This window comes from Coregonus clupeaformis, unplaced genomic scaffold (genome assembly GCF_020615455.1).
Source record: "Coregonus clupeaformis isolate EN_2021a unplaced genomic scaffold, ASM2061545v1 scaf2795, whole genome shotgun sequence".
In the NCBI taxonomy this organism is placed as follows: domain Eukaryota; kingdom Metazoa; phylum Chordata; class Actinopteri; order Salmoniformes; family Salmonidae; genus Coregonus; species Coregonus clupeaformis.
In genome coordinates, this window is record NW_025536249.1 from 24,683 (window position 1) to 45,143 (window position 20,461).

Sequence of the window (20,461 nt, forward strand, 5' to 3'; positions counted from 1 at the left end):
TCTCTTTCGTTCGCTTTAGGAATGATCTGCTGATTTTCATCGCGATGGCATTGCATGCACTTGTACCCGAGGCGAACGATGAGTTTATAATGCTGAATGGGGAATCAGAGCTCATCTGATTTCTCTCTCATATGTAGGCGTTTTTACAGCGATCGACCTGTGATAGGCTACAGATCTTGTCTGCTTTCTTTTCAAATAATCAGATACATCGCTGCTCAATGGGTTTGTTCGGTCACATTGCACCGTAACATGAAGCTTAAACAGTATACATATTTGAGAAAAACATCACATTTGGATATGGAGTCCGTCAAGATGAGAGCCAAAGAGGGAATGAAGGAATTTGGGGGCGAAGACCCTGGGGCAGATGTACAAGTAGGTGTTAAAATGTAGTTTTATATGCAGGTTAATTCATGTTTAAACATGGGGCTGGTTATTATTTCTGTATTTTCAAGTGATAGGCCTACAATATGGTGGTGTAATATGGTGGTGTAATGGTAGTAGACTATTACTGTACTGTACGTTCCTATCCCATGCCGAGAAGTGTGTTACTTTTATCTCAAACAGCCTTTGGCAGTCATGGTCACGCCTCTAATAGACGTAGTGAGAAAATTCTGCAATTCTGCATAACCTCGTGAAAGCGCAGGAAGGACCTTGATGCATGTGGAAAAAGTCAATAATACATTTATGCATTAAACAGATAGCTGTGAAATGCATTTGCTACGTGAACTAGCCTAGGATGTATGCTATTAGATAAAATCCACGGAGTGTTATCTTCGTTTGGAATTGGCTTGTGACCGGGTCCCTGTAATATCCCAAATATTTTACTGAAAAACCTCCTGTAGTTGTGTGAGGGTATCTCTTTCGTTATTTACGGGATGGGTATCGATTTATTACTAGTAGCCTAAACGTCTAACTGATTTTTCTTGCTAAGCTGGCAAGGGCTTCATTCAGACATCTATTCTGATGCTTGTAGTTGTAGCCTACTGTCAATCAATGTATTGTTGAAGCTCTAAATTAATATATTTCGTTTTGGTTTGGATATTATTTTTCCGATTCATTGTTGCTTCCTTCGATAGGGGCGGATGAAATAACAGTTACATGTTATTGCGTAAAAAATATGTATTTTTCGTTGGGCATAACGAAATGATCACCTTAATGTAATTCATATAATGACACATTATGGGCAGTAGTTTTGATATTCCAAATGTATATTCTAAACAGGAGTGCTTAATTAGCTATCTTCACTGTTATAGTGCAGTTGTGAATAAGATAGAGAGTTCCTTGTCATTTTGTCCTTGTGCCAATTTCATAAAACATTTTAGGTAAAGGCCTAATACTGGAACTGGAGCCTAAGCTTTATTTGGGCTTATTTTTGATAAACGAATTAATTGTACATATGGCCATAAATACATTTGAAACCGCTGCATGAATGTTTGCCTGGAGAGATGAGCAACTGCCCAATCCGTGAATGCAAATGAGGGTGAAGGTGAGCGGTTGCTGCAATGCGGTGGACACATCTTCAGTTGCTTCGTGCTCCAGTGTACGATGCTTTGTTTTGGCATTTGATTAAATTGAACCTGGTTCCGTAACATACAGCGCTATTTTCTATTAATAGATGTTCAATTACCTTGCTAAAGTAGACTTTTCGTGTAATGAAAAAATCTAAAATATTTTCTAGATCATGTTAGTTGTCATGTTCTGAATCGTGTTGGTTATGATTAATCAAATAGCGCCCCCAGTCGTTGGGGCGAATACACTATTCTCATAAAACAGCGGATTGAATAGGCAAAGATATTTAATGTAGACCTAGATAACCTAATAAAATGATATTTTAGTACGCTATCCGAAGAAGATTTAGTCTCCTTCCTTATTTACTAAAACGTCTACATTTTAAATACTATTATTGGACATGATGCAGGCCATATTTTGAAGGCTACAGGCTATGATATGTAGGCCTGTAGGTCTATCATTTAACATAATTACAGGCCTGAATTTCTGCTAAACTAAAATGCCTTTATTATACATAACAATCAAATATCAAACGTAGGCTAATCTATTAATTTGAGGCTGATCAACCGAGGAAATTGGATGACATTTTATTTTATTTTTTATCTGGCTGTTTGCAGGGTGATGGAGAAGCGACAGGGAACTGGTGAAGTTATCGAACTAACAGAGGATGGCAGGCCCTCTGAGGCCCAGGAGAAGAAAGCACCCCTGTGCGACTGCACGTGTTTTGGGCTGCCCCGCCGATACATCATCGCCATCAGAGCGGTCTAGGCTTCTGTATCTCCTTCGGCATCCGATGCAATTTGGGCGTGGCCATCGTGGGCATGGTCAACAACAGTACGATACACAAAGATGGGAAGATCATCATCACAGAGGTGTGTGTGGTGCACACTTTACTGACGTCAACATCGTGTCACCGCCCTCCTGCTCCATAATTTGTCGGCCCTAAAATAGTCCAGATGTTGGAGATCTCGCAATATTCTCACATTTGACCTGACCTTATATTGCAAAGAAAGAATAAGCAAAGGAACATTACCCTTAATGTATGGGTTTGATAGCGAGATTAATTTTGCTCCATGCTTTTTCAGTGCAGCCATAATAGGTATGCCACAACCAAACTAAACTACTGTATCCCATAATAACACAGCATTTAGCCTGTGTATCCTAAGCACATCGAAATGGTGTACCGGTATATGATAGTAATGATTAAAGCTCACATTTCTGCTACTCACTATATCCCTATTTCCTGTTATGATATGAGAGCCGTAGACTTTGGTTATTAAGGTTATTATAGGTATTATACGTTTGTGAATTATTATATTGAATTACAATGGAATTATGAATGTGAAGAGGATTTATTTTGATGTTTCATCGATTTTTAATGGTTTATTTTATTGTCTTTGTTCAAATTTCACTGGAAAGAAAGCAAAGTTCAACTGGGACCCAGAGACAGTCGGTATGATCCATGGTTCGTTTTTTCTGGGGCTATATAGTGACGCAGATCCCGGGAGGGTACATATGCTCGAGACTGGCAGCTAACAGGTAGGCAGGCTACATTCATATATATGTATATATTTTTTACAAAAGTTCGCTTTCCTTCTCACAGTCTCCAATGGGATTTATTCGTTATTATTCAATTGATTACTAAAATGTATCACCATGAAATGAACGACCCTCAAGAAAAAAAATGAAAATAGGTCTGATTTATTTTAGTCATAAAGAGATGTAACCAATATGTTTGTTCCGATGAAACTGTGGTGATGATGATGTGGATGCAGGCTACTGGAAGCCTGGATATATTCTCGGTTTTCATCTTGTTATTATCACACCTCTTCCCGTCAGAATAAATTATGTGATAAACGAATTTTCAAACAAAATCTATATTTTAATGGTATGAAAATGTTGCAGACACAATGGCATCCCACAAGGATAGGCTACATTTGGCCGTTTACTTGGACGTTTCAAATCTTTACAACAATTCGGACTTCATTGTGAATGAATGGGAGGATTTACAGGCCTATATTGCTGAGCCAAGGTTTAACAGACAGTAGGTAGGCCTAGTAACCAGTGTGACACTGTGACTGCAATGGAGAAGGCCATTAATGGGGGAATTAATTTGGGAGGGAGCCGCTCAGTCGCCGACGTTGGCAGGGCCATTGAGATTTGACCGTGTAGCTCCGGTCACAGGGCTTTCTGCCCTGTTAATGAGGTCCTCGGGGGAGCCGTGTCTAATTTGCTGCATTCTGGGGGCATGGCGACCAGCCCGGTCCTCGTCGCCAAAGGCTTACTCACGCTCATATGCAAGGTGCACACTAAACACGGCTTATAAATAAGGTTTAGGCCTAGCCTACATGAGACCTGAGCAGCATTTAAATATAGGATATTATAATAGGAAATCTAGGTTTAATGACTATATATTTTAGTGGATATTTGGTCCACTGTTCATAATAGTAGTATCCATAATCATTTGGTGATCGCAATTCATACCCTTAATAGACATGAAGAAAAAAACAATCAATTTAGCAACATAAAATGTTTTGTTGAGTATATACAATATTATTATTTGTTGAGCAGGCTATTTAAATATGTAAGATATATTCCATTTGTATAATGTATAACATGTCTATATGCTTTCTTGATTGACATTGAGATGTAATCGAATCAACCTGTCTCGTGCCAGAGAGTTGCCTCAATCGGATTAGGAAGTTGCCCCCGCGTGCCTGTGGGAGGGGCGGGGCTCGGGGTGTGTACAAAACGTAGACAAAAATTTAAAAACCATGGTTCGCGTTATTCATTAGGATTGCCTACTGGCTCAGCTGCGCTCAAACCAATGCAGTCTGCTGTCGGCATCTCCGCTGTCATCACGCTTTAATTTCTTTCTCCAATTTAATTATTGTTACCTCTAACCTAAATAGAAAAGTTAACGGTGCACTAGCTAATGCTTGACATGAAAATCCTATTTTAAATATTGTAATTATGCAAGAAAATTATATATATTTTTGGACGTAAGATTGGCAATTTGATTAGAAGAATAAAACCAACCGGCCGAATATAGGCCTTATATAACCGTTAGAAAAAGGATAGAGAAATTATATTGAATAGCCTATTCGAATAGGACTAAGTCAATTTTTGATAGTAAGCCAGTAACCGAGTGTGGACTGTGATATGTTCGATGGATCCCTGCTGAATATAACTGGAATGGCCATAAAAAAATCAGCGATTAATAAATTAAACATGAAGTCAATGAGAGGCCTAGGCCTATGCTATTTCTGTTTCCCGCTTTGAATAATAAATTGGGCAAAACATGAATAAACCTTAAATAATCGCTAGGCCACTGGATACATTGTTTATGAAAATTATCTATAGGCCTACGACATACTATATATGCATGTTTTTATATTTCTATTTCTTTTAGGGTTTTCGGTCTAGCCATTTTCCTTACCTCGACGCTCAATATGTTAATCCCCTCGGCGCAGGACGCATTATGGACTGGTCATCTTTGTGAGGATATTGCAAGGGCTGGTGGAGGTAAGGGCTCTTAATTAAAAAGTCACATTTCTGGAGAGCTCTTTTGATATGCAAATTGTAATAGAAACTGCGTAGGCCTATCCTGTCAATATGCACCGTTTTCGAAAACTAGCCAGTTTTCCTTTGTGGCATTTCCGATTATGATTAGGCTACAGTATATCAGAGGCAATGGAATAGAGTCAGTGCAACAGCCAGAATGCACCCTGGGGAAATGTGAGACTGTTGTATTGATCTGCAGCTGGTTATTTGTTGTGGGAGAGTCCTCTCCTCTATGTCTGTTATAAAAGATGTTCTGCTTTTTGACACAAAATTAACTGTCCTAGTTGCTCCCATCTTGATTACTGTCCAGTAATATGGTCAAGTGCAGCAAAGAAAGACCTAGCAAAGCTGCAGCTGGCTCAAAACAGAGCAGCACACCTTGCCCTTAACTGCACATACACAACTAACATCAACAACATGCATGCCAGTCTTTCCTAGTTGACAGTTGACAAGAGATTAACTGCTTGTCTTCTAGTTTTTATGAGAAATATTACGGCGATGAAAATTCCAGATTGTCTGCATAATCAAATAACATACAGCTCAGACACCCATACATACCCCACAAGACATGCCACCAGGGGTCTCTTCACAGTCCCCAAGTCATAAACGAATTGAAGGCAATGCACAGTATTATCCAGAGCCATAATCCCTTCCACCTCCAATTACTCAAGCAAACACCAAAAATTACCTTTTAAATAAATGGATAAAACAACATCTCATGGCACAGTAGGGACTGTGAAATGACACACACAAACACACACACACACACACACACACACACACACACACACACACACACACACACACACACACACACACACACACACACACACACACACACACACACACACACACACTCTAACAAGGTTCATATTTAGTTGTATTGTTTGTATATCGTTGTATTTTACATTTGTGTGCCTGTTCTTGTCTATCAGTGTATCAGTGTTTTCCCACTGGGCAACAGACGTCAATTCAACATCTATTCCACATTGGTTCAACGTGATTTAATTGAAATGACGTGGAAACAACGTTGATTCAACCAGTGTGTGCCCGGTGGGTTGTTACTTGTCATGTTTTATGTTTTTGTGTGGACCCCAGGAAGAATAGCTGCTGCTTCGGCAAAAGCTAATAGGGATCAGAATAAATCAATACAATTGTTGAAACATATCTGCTCTGTCTCTCTGGTAGTAACACCACAGTTAAGAAAATGCTGGTCTAGCCAGAATCAGATTCCCAAAGACAATGTACTGATACATCAGCAGCTCATAAATCCACTGTCCAGTAGGCATAGTGAAACATGAGATGTTGGCAGCTGCTGCCTTGTATAGTAAAACATGATGCCGTGTTGATACTGAAGGGCAGGCTACAATACATCCAGCTAAACCGACACACCATCCTGGCAGCAGAGCCAACCATTGAGAACCATTTTGAACACCATAGATGGAATTTTAGAATAATACTTTATTGTCCATTATCTTGCAGAGAATGGAAATGTGTATTTATGCTCACAGCTCCTGACTCATTACTAACTACTTTCAATGCAATAATTATCTTAAAATAATTGGCTATAGGCTGCGTTGGCTGTGAGTGATAGACATAGGGTTCAGATGAATGTCTTGTGATAATGAATGGTGTAATTCAATAACAACAGCACATCTACGTGTTTGGCATTGATGGCTGAGGTGAAACTGGGCCAGTAGCTCCCAACTGGGTACACATTGGTTGAATCAACGGTTTCCACGTCATTTCAATGAAATTACGTTGAACCAACGTGGAATAGACGTTGAATTCACGTCTGTGCCCAGTGCCCACATCTGTCTCTTGATTTGAATGAGCCATCAGGTGACAAAGGCTAATCTGGTTATGTCTTGTTTTTGTCTCTGTAAGGAAAGGCTTCAGTGTTTTGGATATATTCAGTAAATTGTGCACAATGAATTAAGTTGGGAGTGGTATACATTCCATGTGCATACAGGAGGACCTAAAAGTGATCCATACACTGTATAGTGATCTCAGATCAGTTCAGTGGATAGCTAGGAGAAATCTCTCCTAGCATGTCCATGCAGATTGCATTTTCCAATAGCACACTCTGTTCCAATTAGTAGCTAATTAACATTTAATGGCAGCAGCATTGTCAGTGTTATGAGAGGCTCATCAGTTAGCTCACGCACTGCGTCTCTTATTAATGTTAATCAAAAAAGGCAATGAAGAGAGAATGTTGGTTTTTGTTTGTGATCATATTTGATTTACAACCATGCCAGCTCTTATCTAGTAGGATCTCCTCAAGTGATTGTCAGCTCAGTGTAGGCCAATCTATTATTAGTATGTCTTATGTTTACAATTTGTCCCATTATTCTCGTGACAATCTATGTTTGAAACCATCTATTTGTATCACACAGTTTCCTACATTTAGTCTTTAAAATGGTTCTGTGCAACCTCGTGTTTTTATTTAAATGTTTTACTATGATTAATCAGTTGAGCCAAAATGGGGAAGTATTTGAAGGGACATGAAGAAAGATTAGAAGACAAGGTTAAGATGACAAATGAATGTTGCATTTACTTAATGAAACCCATAGTGGGTACAGTAAACATTACACTGTATCTCAGCTAACTCGTTAAGGGCGATAGACTGTAATAAGGCTCAAGATTTAAAAAGGCCTGCCCACTGGCACACTGGTTGAATCAACATTGTTTCCATGTAATTTGAACCAACGTGGACTAGATGTTGAATTGATGTTTGTGCCCAGTGCATGGTTATTTCATGTTCATAAATGTTGTATTTTACCTAATGAAACCCATAGCGGTGGTAACTGTAACAAAAGGCTTACTAGTTTAAGAGATGACATGTTATCCCAGGAAAGGTAGCCCTAACGATTACAGTGTTGTGGCAATAGTAACCGATAGGTCGCTGGTTCGAATATCTCGCGCTTGACAAGGTGTCGATGTGCGCCTTGTGCAAGGCACTTAACCCTAATTTGCTCCAGGGGCGCCGTACTACTATGACCCTGTAAAACAACACATTTCACTGCAGTTACATGTGACAAATAAAACATATATTCTTATTTTTTAATTAGATGTTTTAACCATTGTGTGTTGTAACTGTAAAATGTCTATCTCAGCTTTACCCCAGGATATCCATTATTAAGGGTGGTAACTATAGAAACAAGGTAGCTTTATTCACGTCAAGGGAATTTAGCAGAACAAGGTTGCTATATTCACATCAGGGGAATTTAACGAAAAGTGTCAGCCTATTTGCAATGCACCTCCTTGTTATTGCATTTCCATTTCCGTGTTTTTGCACTTGCATTCAATAGTGTCTATGAATCACATGATTATGAAGGCATAAATGTAAGAAAGCGTGTATACTTAAAATGTATGTAGTTCTGTCCTTGTGATGTACTTGTGTACATGTATTATGTCATGTTTTATGGTTTGTGTTTAAGGAAGAGTAAGCTGCTGCTTTAGCAGTAGCTAATGGGGATCCTAATAAAATGCTTAAAAACTAAGTGTTAAGCAGTGTCGCTAGAATCCATTGCTATTGCCATAAGGAGCACGGATCATCAGAATTTTCTGGCCATCTTCATTAATTATAACTTCATAATAATAGCAGCAGTATTATTTAGTTTAAACCAGTTACCTACTCTTAGTTGCTCATGGTTCTGTGGTGTGTGACCTACCCAGGGAGTGACCTACCCAGCCTGCCATGGGATCTGGGTAAGTGGGCTCCCCCTCTGGAGAGGAGTCGCCTGGCTACCACCTCCTTCTGTGGTAAATACTATTTTCAATAGTATCTTATCTTACCTGTCACACTATGGTAGTGAAGCAAGAGGTACAGTAGTTGCACTGCTGACTACTTAGATGTCCTTTTCCTTCTTCTCTTACCCCTCTCTACCATTTCCTCTTTGCAGGTTCCTATGCTGGTGCTGTCATAGCCATGCCTCTGAGCAGGGATCCTGGTGCAGTACTCAGGCTGGTCCTCTGTATTCTATCTCTATGGTATGATAGAGTTCCATGCTGATGTTATAGCTTCCAAATGTAAAAAGCATGAGCTGATACACACCCATCCCTGAAGAAGGCACTGCGTACAAAACGTTGGTTAGGTTTACCCGATTCAATTGTTGGGAGCATATATAGAGTTTTTCAACTTCTTTCTTTCTTTTATATAGCTTCCAATCTTTTTTTTTTTTTTTTTTTTTTTAATCTTCATTACATTTTAACCAACAAACCTATTTGAAAATATGTTGAGTATAGTACATCATCTTCAGGAGATTTTAAAGCTAGTTGCTGATGCTTTCAGACCTCCAGACCATTGATTTGTCCCCAATGTTTTGGTGTGTCTGTTCTCAATAATTTTCCATCTCTCCCTGGACTAGATGAATTTGGCCTTTCTGTCTGGGGGTTTAGTCTTTGGGGGATTTCTGAAAGATCAGGCTGCCTGTTAAGAATTTCATGTTTTCATAGGCCAATCTAAGCTTTTCCATGTCCACATACAACAATGACACGATTAATACACATTTATAATAGGGTTTCTGTGGCTGGTGCTTGGACCCCTAATGACTGGAATAGTTACATAATCCACAACCCATATTTTATTTATCCTGTGTAACAATCTCAATATCACTGTGCAGGGTGCTTTTGGGATCTTCTGGTATATGTTCTGGATCCTGGTGTCGTATGAAAGTCCTGCTGTGCACCTACCATCTACCCAGGAGGAACGTGTCTACATAGAGGGAGAGCATCGGGGAGAGTGCCAAGCTCATGGGCCCTGCTGAGGTGAGGGACAGGGCTTGAGGTTGGTTGAATAAAAGTTGTTTGAAGGGTTTCAAACAACTTTCACTTAACTAACCTCATGCCCTGCTACTTTCTGTTTCAGTGAAATAATCAAAGTCAGTGTGAAAATTTGACAAAGTTTTATAGTAGGCCAATATGTTTTCTGAGGATATTAGAACAGAGTTCTCAAAGTCTTCAAAGTCCACTTCTCCTGAAATCGATTCCTATGATATTAAATTGGGAGATGGTGCTATACCACTTTCTACCCAGGTGTGTTTTGATCTCTGCTCGCCTGAGGCCTCAGTATGAACCGCTAGTAAGTACAAAATATACCCCTAAATGCGCATGCGCCAGTTTCACACCCAAAAAGTTGACATTAATACAAATCTAACTTGTGAGAATGTGCTCACCTCCCTGCAAACTTTAGACCAGTGTGTATGCACATCTCTGCTAGTGGAGTGAAAATCTATGTGTTTTATTTGTTTAATCTAACATATAGACATAGGAATCAGTTTCCTATTTATTTTATTTTCATACTCCATTGCAGAATAAATTCCTCACCTTGTCTGGCCGTGATGGGTTCATATTTCTGAAGTAGCCATACAACAAATTACCATGCGCATCTCTCATTTAATTGGACTTAGTAGCCTAGCTGCAAAAAGATAGGCTATACAGTGCATTCGAATGTATTCAGACCTTGACTTTTCCACATTTTTTACGTTACAGCCTTAATCTAAAATGGATGAAATTCGATTTTTTCCTCATCAATCTACACACAATACCCTATAATGACAAAGCAAAACAGATTTCTATATTTCTTTTGCACATTTATTACAAATTAAAAATTGAAATATCACATTTACATAAGTATTCAGACCCTTTACTCAGTACTTTGTTGAACCACTTTTGGCAGCGATTACAGCCTTGAGTCTTCTTGAGTATGATCTACAAGCTTGGTAAACCTGTATTTGGGGGAGTTTCTCCCATTCTTCTCTGCAGATCCTCTCAAGCGCTGTCAGGTTGGATGGGGAGCGTAGCTGCACAGCATTTTCACTGGTCTCTCTCCAGAGATGTTCGATCGGGTTCAAGTCCGAGCTCTGGCCGGGCCACTCAAGGACATTCAGAGACTTGTCCCAAGCCACTCCTGCTTTGTCTTGGCTGTGTGCTTAGGGTTGTTGTCCTGTTGAGAAGGTGAACCCGCTCCAGTCTGAGGTCCTGAGCGCTCTGGAGTAGGTTTTCAATAAGGACTCTCTGTACTTTGCTCTGTTCATCTTTCCCTCTATCCTGACTAGTCTCCCAGTCCCTGATGCTGAAAAAAACACCCCCACAGCATGATGCTACCACCACCATGCTTCACCGTGGGGGATGGTGCCTTTACTGAGGAGTGACTTCCGTCTGCTACTCTACCATAAAGGCCTGAATGGTGGAGTGCTGCAGAGATGGTTGTCCTTCTGGAAGGTTCTCCCATCTCCACAGAGGAACTCTGGAGCTCTGTCAGAGTGACCATTGGGTTTTTGGTCACCTACCTGACCAAGGCCCTTCTCCCCTGATTTTCAGTTTGGCCGGGCGGCCAGCTCTTAGGAAGAGTCTTGGTGGTTCCAAACATCTTCCATTTAAGAATGATGGAGGCCACTGTGTTCTTTGGAACCTTCAATGCTGCAGACATTTTTGGTACCCTTCCTCAGATCTGTGTGCCTCAACACAATCCTGTCTCGGAGCTCTCCGGACAATTCCTTCGACCTCATGGCTTGGTTTTTGCTCTGACATGCACTGTCAACTGTGTGGGACCTTATATAGACAGGTGACGCGCCTTTCCAATCATGGAAACAGGATGCACCTGAGCTCAATTCAAGTCTCATAGCAAAGGGTCTGAATACTTATGTAAATAAGGTATTTCTGTTTTTTATTTTGTATACATTTGCAAAAAATTATGGGCTATTCTGTGTAGATTGATGAGGGAAAAATAATTTAATCAATTTTAGAATAAGGCTGTAACGTAACAAAATGTGGAAAAAGGAAGGGGTCTGAATACTTTTCGAAACTGCACTGTATATATTTCAAGTTTTGTAATCCCATAGGCATCACGGTTTATAATATATAGTGAAAGTTGATATTTTACATTGAAGTCCACAACATGGTCTCAGGGCAATCTCTGACACTGACACTGTTTACAATGGTATGTTACGTTACATTAGCCTCCTATTTTTCTTTTTTACATAACATAACAAGTGTTTGGGGTGAAAAAAAATATACAGTGGGGAGAATAAGTATTTGACACACTGCCGATTTTGGCAGGTTTTCCTACTTACAAAGCATGTAGAGGTCTGTAATTTTTATCATAGGTACACTTCAACTGTGAGAGGCGAATCTAAAACAAAAATCCAGAAAATCACATTGTAGCAATTTTTAAGTAATTAATTTGCATTTTATTGCATGACATAAGTATTTGATACATCAGAAAAGCAGAACTTAATATTGGTACTTTGTTTGAATTACAGAGATCCATTCACGTTTCTTGTAGGTCTTGATCAGGTTTGACACACACTGCTGCATGGATTTTGGCCCACCTCCATACAGACCTTCTCCAGATCCTTCAGGTTCCGAGGCTGTCGCTGGGCAACACGGACTTTCAGCTCCCCTCCAAAGATTTTCTATTGGGTTCAGGTCTGAGACTGGCTAGGCCACTCCAGAACCTTGGAGATGTTCTTACGGAGCCACCGCCTGGTGTGTTTGGGTGGGTCATGCTGGAAGACCCAGCCACGACTCCATCTTCAATGTGCTTTACTGGAGGGAAGGAGGTTGTTGGCCAAGATCTCGCGATACATGGCCTCATCCATCCTCCTCAATACGGTGCAGTCAGCCCTGTCCCCTTTGCAGAAAAAGATCCCCAAAGAATTGATTTTCCACCTCCATGCTTCACGGATGGGATGGTGTTCTTGTATATCCTTCTTCTTCCTCCAAACACGGCGAGTGGAGTAGACAAAATATTTTTTATCAGACCACAGACCCTCTCCCATTCCTCCCTCTGGATCATCTAGATGGTCATTGGAAAACTTCAGACAGGCCTGGACATGCGCTGGCTTGAGCAGGGGGACTTGGTGGCGCTGCAGGTCATGATGGGTAGTGTGTTATAATGTTTTTTTGAGACTGTGGTCAGCTCTTTCAGGTATTGACCAGGTGCGGTAGTTTGGGCTGATCCCTCACCTTCCTAGATCATTGATGCCCCACGAGGTGAGATCTTGCATGGAGCCCTGAGACCGAGGGTGATTGGACCGTACATCTTGAACTTCTTCCATTTTTCTAATAATTGCGCCAACAGTTGTGCTTCTCACCAAGCTGCTTGCCTTTTGTCCTGTAGCCCATCCCAGCCCTGTGCAGGTCTACAATTTTATCCCTGATGTCCTTACACAGCTCTCAGGTCTTGGCTATTGTGGAGAGGTTGGAGTTGTTTGATTGATGTGTGTGGACAGGTGTTTTTATACAGGTAACAAGTTAAACAGGTGCAGTTAGTACAGGTAATGAGTGGAGAACAGGAGGGCTTCTTAAAGAAAAACTAACAGGTTGTGAGAGGGTAATTTATGGTTGGTAGGTGATCAAATATTATGTATGCAATAAAATGAAATAATATTAAAAATATAAAGTGATTGATTTTGTAGATTGTTCTAAGTTGAAGTGTACTATGATAAAAATTACAGACCTCTACATGCTTTGTAAGTAGGAAAACAAAATCGGCGTGTATAAATATTTTTCCCCACTGTATATATATATTTTTAAATGGTTATTTATATTTTATTGTAAGTGTGAAATTGTTCTGTAGTGGTCATTAGGATGTAAATATGAAAAAAATGGGGTAAAATATAGTTGATCGGGTGTCACTAATTTCTTGATAAGCTTTATTTATAAAAAAAATATTAAACTCACTTAACTATTCCTGAGAAATTCACTTACTAGAAACAATTTGAATATCAAACTCACAAAAAAAGATAATTAATAATTAAACACTTAAAAATAAAAGTGATAATTTTGAAGCAGCCATTTTCTAGATATATTTTTAAATTGGTAGTTAGTTTGTTCACTGCAACCAATAGAGGGAGAGCAACTGGCTTGACACACTGCTCGCTTAATCTGGAACGAGCCACACCAATGTGCGGAGAAACATGACAACTGGTGGACCGCAGCAAGGCATGCACCTTGCCCCGCCACAGGAGTAAGAGCGCGATGGGACAAGGACATCCCGGCTGAGCCAAACCCTCCCCCAACCTCGGAGACGCTGGGCCACATTGTGCATCACCTCATGGGTTCTCCCGGTCTGCGGCGGGGTGTGACACAGCCCGGATCGAACCCGGATCTGTAGTGACGCTCAAGCACTGCAGTGTTAGACCGCGCCACTCGGGAGGCCTTAAAAATATTTGATAGTATGGGTAGGTAAGTATTGTGTGTGATAGGAGTGTAACATCATAGCCTATTTAATCTGGGAAAGCATTCAGACGCCTTGACTTCTTTTCAAATTTCGTTAGTTAAAGCCTTATTTTCTAAAATTGATTACAAAAACAAATCCTTATTAATCTACACATAATAATCTATAATGACAAAATGAAAACAGGAAATTTGTGACATGTATTATAAATAAAAAAACGAAAACCTTTTTATTAATAAATAGACCTTGCATGAGACTCGAAATTGAGTCAGGTGCATCCTGTTTCATTGATCATCCTTGAGATGTTTATACAACTTGATAGGAGTGTACCTGTGGTTTGATTCAATGATTGGACATGATTTGGAATGGCACACACCCGTCTATATAAGTCCACAGCTGACAGTGCTGTCAGAGCAAAAACAAAGCCATGAGGTGAAGGAATTTGTCAGAGAGTTTGAGACAGGATTGTGTGAGAGGCAACCGATCTGGGGAAGGGTACAAAAACATGTCTGCAGCATTGAAAGTCCTCAAGAACAGAGTGGGCTCATCATTCTTAAATGGAAGAAGTTTGGAACCACCAAGACCTCCCCCCTAGAGCTCGGCCGCCCAGCCAAACTGAGCAATCGGGGAGAAAGGCCTTGGTCAGGGGAGGTGACCATGAACCCAATGATCACCTGACAGAGCTCCAGAGCTTCTCTTTTGTAGAGATGTGGAGAACTCTTCCAGAAGGACAATCATCTCTGCAGCACTCCACCAATCAAGCCTTTATGGTAGAATGCAGACTGAAGCCACTCCTCAGTGAAAGGCACATGACAGCCCGCTTGGAGTTGAAGACTGAAGACTCTCAGACCATGAGAAACAAGATTATCTGGGCCTGATGAAACCAAGATTGAACCTTTGGCCTGAATGCCAAGCGTGACGCCTGGAGGAAAAATGAGACATCTCTAGGTGAAATGGTGGTGGTAGATCATGTGGGGGATGGTGTTTGAGCCGGCAGGGACTGGGAGACTAGTCAGGATGAGGGAAAGATGAACGGAGCAAAGTAAGAGAGATCCTGATGAAAACCTGCACCAGAACGCTCAGGACCTCAGACTGGAGCGAAGGTTACCTTCCAACAGGACAACGAACTAAGCACACAGCCAAGACAACACAGGAGTGGTTCGGAGAATGTATGGAGCCAGAGCCCAGACTTGAACCAGATCAAATCTTTGGAGAGACCTGGAAATAGTGTGCAGTGACGCCCTCCAATCCAACCTGACAGAGCTTGAGAGGATCTGCAGAGAAGAATGGGAGAAACTCCCCAAATGCATGTGTGCTAAGCATGTGGAAGGTCATACCCAAGAAGACTTTGAGGCTGTAATCGCTGCCAAAGATGCTTCTCAACAAAGTACTGAGGAAGGGTTGAATACAACGAAATGTAATATTTGTTTTATTTGTAATATATTTGCGAAAATGTAAAACGTTTTTGCTTTGTCATTAAAAAAACTTTAATCATTTTAGAATAAGATGTAAGTAACAAAATGTGGAAAAAGTAAGGAGTGTGAATATTAAAAACCCAATAATCTATTGATAAACTAAATATTGAACAACACTATTTTGCATAGAAGTGTGGGTGTAGAATTTTAGCTATTTTTAAATGTTAAATATAAATCAATCTTGCAGAATATGGGACAGGCACTCTCTATAGACCTGCATGCATGTTGTGTTTTCTCACACTGACTTTCTTCACCGGTATCAGATTTTCTCACTTTTGCTCCATCGTAGAAATTATGAATTTACCTCCATGCCGTCTATGTAATCATCAGTAACAACTTCTGCAGAAGCTGGACCTTCTGGACCTAGCTTATCAGTAGTGGTTTATGAGGAGGTGTTTGGGTTTGAGATAAGCAAGGTGAGATCAGTGGAGGTTCCCAGGATAGGGCACCAGCCCAAACAAACAGGGTTGCTGGGGGTATGGTATTCAAGGCTCTAGGTGAGGGATGTGTGAAAATGTGTGCTAGGCTCTAATTGACTTAAATACCTTTTAATAACTCTATGTTGATGTTGATTGCAACTGTTCTGAAACTTCCTCAGGTTGGATGGTGTTGCCCTGCCCCACTTGGTGATGACAATCATTGTGCCCATGGAGGGCAGTTGGCTGATCACCTAGCAGCAGGAAACATTCGTTACCACTACAGTAGGGGAAGATCATGAACTGTGGAGGTGAGAGAGACCCTTCAGCACATCATGCATAATTACAGTTGGGAGGTTATACACCTTAGCCAAATACATTTAAACTCAGCTTTTGGCCAATTCCTGACATTTAATCCTAGTAAAATGCCCTGTCTAGGTAGTTAGGATTACACTTTATTTTAAAGAATGTGAAATGTAGAATAATAGTAGAGAGAATGATTCATTTGGGTTTTTATTTCTTTCATCACATTCCCAGTGGGATGGAAGTTTGCATAACTACTAGTATTTGGCAATGGGTTAGTAAATTATCCACAATAAGTTGGGACTGCCATTCCTCCTGACAGAGCTCTGTTTAGAAGCCACCCGCCTCCATCTTGGCACTCCCCACCGTTATGAAGAACATATTTTTGGAAGCTATAAAGTATTTTCATTTTTATGTCTCATTTGTTTTTGCCATGTTTATTCTATTACAGAAATCTTAAGTATACTTTTAGAATTATATTATGTGAGCTAAACATAAAAAATAATAATATATATATATATCTAAAACATTTTCCTTAAAAATATAATTTTAGAAAGTTCTAACGTTACAATTCAGCTACATCAACAAAGAATACTTAAATAAATGTAATTTTGGCCTCAAAACATTTAATTGAAATACTGTAAAATTCCATTCCTACATTCCTATGGAGGACTGCTCCTACTGAGTGCCAATATGTGACCGGTGGCTTCAAAAGCCTCTCATTGGCCAATACAAAGCGCAACTATCCAGGGGTTATATACATCATTGGTTTCAGTAGCGTGTCTGAGGACCCTAAACCTGCTTTTCTCTCTGTCTGTGGAGACCCTAAAGTCAGCACTTGCAATGTATTTATGGAAATGTATTTATGCATGGAACAGGCGTAGTCTGAATGTTCTTACATTTTTATTTATTTCACAAAATGTATTTTATCTCTCAAACTGTTACTAATGTGTCAATTTCTTTGCATTAACCAAAGGTAACGTGTCGAGCTGGGTTTGAACAGGGCTATATATTAAAGGGAATTGCTGGACATTGCAGTGAAGGCACTCTGTGGGCCTCAGGTGGTTATGCCATACTCAGTGTACAAAGCAATAATCCATGGTAACAGTTGTTGTCAACCATTGAAAAATGTAAAACACTAGCATATGTAACTAGAGTGTTTCTTTTACGTTTCAAGTCGTGTTTTTTGTGATATCAAATATAGAAAAGAACAAAATACAAGTACTTGTAAAATATAAAATCTATGGTTAGAGTCCTCCACACACAGCTCTTTGACATGCTGATAATGCAAGGAGTTTGTGGGGGGACTGCTCACCAGAAGAGAATGATACCCTGGGCCATTCCTGAGACATGGATGATGTCCTTCTCCATATCTCTATGGTTCCTCCTGTTGGTGTCTGCGCATCCGTTGTTGTTCTGTACAGTTTCCAGTGGTCGTTTTGGAGGGTGTGCTATTGTTCCAGGTTTTCTCTCTCTCTAAACCCTGTTGGTTTGATTGATGTGTGTTCTGTTAGTGGCTGGACCCCTAAGTGCCCCCTTCAACCATCTGTCTCCTAACTACTAACCCCTTCCATTATTGCAATATTCAATGGCACGTGAAGATTGTCTGTAAAAGATGATCTAACATTTTACAAAAATGGCAGATGCTCTTTTACATAAAACGGCAATTTTATTCTTCCTGTTTTTGTACCTCTGAGTGAAGTTACAGTGTGATTCTATGGCTTATTTTGCTGTGTCAATGGAGAGATTTGTTGATGTCAAAATGAAATGCTCTATATATACCATTTTATAAAAAAACCCAATGAACAAAAACATATACTTGTATGTATATGTTTTGTGTGAACACATCCACAATCGTACAGCTCAATCAGTAATATCTGTTAGGCAGATGAAGAAGCCGGCTTTAAGTCCAACTGCTATATTTAGGATTCCAAAGGGGAAAGTGCTTAATGTAGTCCGACTACTAACATCTACAATGGTCCTTCAGAGTTGTGCTTGCTCCCAGAAGGAAGCCCTCTCTCTCCAAGATAATTTGCTTTATGGTATACGTTGCATGGTGTCTGCATATGACCAGAGTCTGTGTTAGCACAAACTTCCAGGACATAGGTGACCCCTCTCCACTATAGGACCCTTCCTTCCTCCCTCTCTATTCTCCTTCTTTGACTTGCAGTGAAATCAATGGACCAGTCCCTCGTACCTACTAGCCTGTTCTAACACTCTTAATGGAGATGGGAGGGAGGAGCAGCACTTATAGGGCTATTTGGAAGAACTGTGCTCGATTCTGGGTGACCCTTGGGACTGAAGCCCCCTACGCCGGTGGGAGACCCATCCACACTCTTTATGAAACAGGTGCAGGACATATTTCCTCATTCCTTAACATTCATCACTAAACTGGTACATTAAGTTTTTATATATTTTTTTTACAGATTGTTAAATTGATAGATCGAGTGATTGTTAAAAGGTTGCTTCGAAGACAAGCTGGCTGGTTGCTAAGCATGAGTTGCTTAGAAGGCACAGATGAATTGATGAGGGCTTTTCCTCTTGCATTCACTGCTAATTGATTCCAGCAGTCAGTAAAAGATGACCCAGCTTCCAGTTCAAATCAATATTGGCAGAAACTGAAAGGTTGCTGTCTCTATTAGACTTCCTTTGTCTCAGCATGTGCCTGTGCATTAACAGAATCCTGTCACCCTGTCATGCCAATTGAATTAGCTACCTTCTACTCACCAGCTCATTTTACAACTGAAGAGATGACTAACTCCCAATTCACACTTTATTAACTGTGGTTAATTCATTATTCCTTGCCCCTTCCCCCTAAACTCAACAAAGAGTAAAACTATGTGTTAACATTCCGCTGTTGTCCTGGCTTTGTTTCCATTTAGTAGATAAACTAATTCCAAATAGAATAGGTATCCTACAGTTCGGCAGCTGTCAATTCGTAGGTTTGTCACATTGTCAACCTGTTGACTGGTGCTGTGGAGCAAACCAAACTGCATTACCTTTAAATCAAATATATCTTCAGCTGCTGCTCAGGTAGCATTTAACACCCGAGTGAAAGTAGCAGTACCAGGAACAGGACTAGAGTTTTTTCACACACCCTAGGGGTGTCTGTTTTTAGGCGGCTCTGTGGGGCATATTTCCTGGTTTCTCTGCTAAACAGCAGGATGTTTGCAGAGGCCATTGAGGCGGAGCTCCTTCCACGGTGATTGATGGCACCTTCTGGATCAGCAAGGATAAACAATCAAGGGGAGGGAGCTGGTGTAGACACAGAATACCCACAATTACACCATAAGCCATGTGCTAGCTCAGCCCATTGCTTTCGTTAATTTGACAGGCTCGATAAATGTGTCACAAGCCCCCTTAAATTATATTTTCTCTCCAGCCAACCAGCCAGAGCAGTCCGGTTCTCATCTCACCAACAAACAACTGACCCATAACCCTCCCAGTGATGAGCCATCAGTCCATCTATTATACCTACACTGTCTATCCCTATTCTGTCCTATATATATGATTATTAAAGCAAAGAGAGAGCAAAATGGAAGTGTCTGTGTGGGTTTGTTTGTGTGTGTGTGTGCGTGGTGTGTAAATGTACGTGTATGCATTATGCAAGTGTGTGTGTGTGTGTGTGTGTGTGTGTGGTGTTAGTGCATATCAGAGGTGTAGCTACATGAAGAGAGTGTACGTCCATATGCTCAGTGGTTTAAAGATGACTGCTCATCTGTGGGTTGGGGGCAGGTGATACAGGGGCCCCAGGGGAACCGTGAGGGGAGAGGCTATGTGAAGCCAAGAAATCGCTCTTTTGATGACATAGGGCAGCACTGGAGCCTATAGAGACCCTCTGGGCTTCACTAAATAACACCCTGTTCTCCACCATACAGCCTCCATGATACAGGGAGGGAGCTACTGTAAATCATTGTCCCAGGACACAACACACTCCAGAGAGGATAAAAGAGAAGCACAGTTATCATGCATTCCAGCACCTCTGTGCATAAAACACTGAATGAATGAAT

General features: G+C 40.6%; 1 pseudogene; it reads left to right on the forward strand.

Moving 5' to 3' along the window:
• Positions 1 to 297: 297 nt before the first annotated feature.
• On the forward strand, positions 298 to 9,861 carry LOC123489144 (annotated as a pseudogene).
• The last annotated feature ends 10,600 nt before the right edge of the window (positions 9,862 to 20,461 follow it).